Here is a 2304-nt window from a genome sequence, read left to right on the forward strand (position 1 = left end):
TTTGTAGACTTTCTGAGTCTTCATAGTGTTCTAGTAGTAGAATAGTAGTACTCCACATCTCGAGGTGCACACAAAGGGCTCACCATAATGTAACAAGAAATACCAGTACGTGCATTTGATGGAGATGAATTGCCAAAAGTCAACACGGACAACTATGACAGTTTACAGCAACTTCAGATTGCTGTTGGTATGAAAAGAATCATAGTACCTTGTCAGCAAAACTGGTCAGAAACCAGCAACAAAGCAGGCTCTGATATATTTCCACAAACGTGTCCTTTTGTCTTCCATAATGTGCTTCCAGGACATATGCTGAGGTAAAATGCTGATTTATGCAGGTTTGATGAAGTGGGCAGAATTTAGGAGGAAGATTCAACAATTTGAGAGTATAATCACCAAAGGCCCACCCACTTCATCTATGATACACTTCAAAGCTTCCACCAAAGGAGGATCATACTCGTGGCTGGCAGCGATGCTCGGCATGCAGCTGGCTGTCGTTAAATGTCTGCAGTTTTTACAATGTGTCCAGCACTGCTGCCTCTTGTTGGCTCTTGTTTGACCACCCTTTCACCTCGACAAACAAATGAGCAGTACAGTCTGACAACACCAGTAAAGAATTTACAGACACACCTGTATTCTCAGCCCATAAGCAATAATGTGAGAAGAACACAGTGACAGTGTCAGGAAAATGATTATGATGACGTGTTTGTGTTGTCTGTCAGCACATTTTGGGGAGGCTAGTTATGTTTTTCCTCACACAGGCACAGAATGTATGTGCATCTTTGTCATGTGTTTAGGTGCGTCTAACAGGATATATGATGTACGTATAGGAGGCGCAAAGAACTTAATTAATCAACTTTTTCTGTCAGATCGGACGGACCATGCATATTTTTAGTTGCACACACTGTGACTTGTCCTCAACCCTCAATCCTTCATTGCAAAAGAGGCTGGTCCACAAAGATTAGGAAGGAAGATTCTCCCAAATCTTTGGAACATTTTCCTTAAAAAGCAGGTTGTTTAAGTTTGGGAACAGTAAACCTACAGGCACCTCAATTTATAAGCCCTGTTGTCATCCTACAAACCTCCTCCACTACATCTCCATTACAGTCCATATCTCTAGATATACTGATATTGTGGACTTTTAATTATACTGCACAGATGTCACAGAATATAAGATTTGTAAGATTCTATAATATATAGTTTGAAAATATTTTGTACACACGCGGAGCAACAAGAAGGCAAAACAATAGCTGGGACGGTTTCAACCTATTGACCAGGTGGAACATATTGTACCTTTATATAAATGCAGTGTGATTTTTATTTAAATATGCATGTGCTCTTTATATTTCATGTCATTTTTTAACATTCCCCTGTATATAACAGATCCAGGAAATTGAAGAAACGTAATTTGTAACTAAACCTGGTTTAAATCAACATTTTGCGCATCAAATTGATGATCCCGTTTCTCCCCTTGTACCTCTGGCTGAACAGTGCACCCTTCATGCGGCATGTGTTTCATTGTGATCACAGGTGATGCATCTCATCCTCTCTCTTGTGCTCAATGTGAAGTGGGGCCATGTGGGGCTCATCTACAGGCATCATTAGAGAGTGATTTGGGTGCAGCCCTGACTTCCATCAGACGGGGGGGATTTTTTTCAGCATAGCACCGGCAGTGCCAACGGTTCCATCAGCACCACTAGATACACTGAGACACATTTGGGCAGCTCACCCTGCAACCATGGTAACAGAAGAATTTTACTAGTTGGCAGCAGCCAATGGTGGGGCACTTCCCACTCGGCTCCATCCAATAACAGAGCAGCCTGCAGCCCAGCCCACATAGAACAGACACTGATGGGCTAGTGCAAGCAGGATTTAGAGATGTAGGCTTGGCTAATGAACAAGTAGGAGAGTTAAGAGCGTGTAGGTATGTGTGTGTGTGTGTGTGTGTCTGTGACTAAGTGAGGCAGTAGCATAATATAATGAGAGGATTCCCTCTCTTTTAACTGCAACAAGCTAACACATTGTAGGTTAGTACTCATTGACTGGGACCATCTGACAGTCAGCACCAACAATGCAGCAAACCCTTCTGTCATCTCGCTCCCACACACATTGACTTGCATGCTGCACACACACACACACACACACACACACACACACACACACCCATAGCCACAAAGTCTCAACTGGCTCTTGTCACAAAATAACTTACCAGCCTTATCTTGGCATGTGACAAAGCAGTTTTAAAGAGATCAGAATATCAAATCCAAACCAATCTTAACCAGAAAGAAGAAAATATGTGCCACCATC

Source organism: Pholis gunnellus (assembly GCF_910591455.1).
Source record: "Pholis gunnellus genome assembly, chromosome: 6".
NCBI classification, from domain to species: Eukaryota; Metazoa; Chordata; class Actinopteri; order Perciformes; family Pholidae; genus Pholis; species Pholis gunnellus.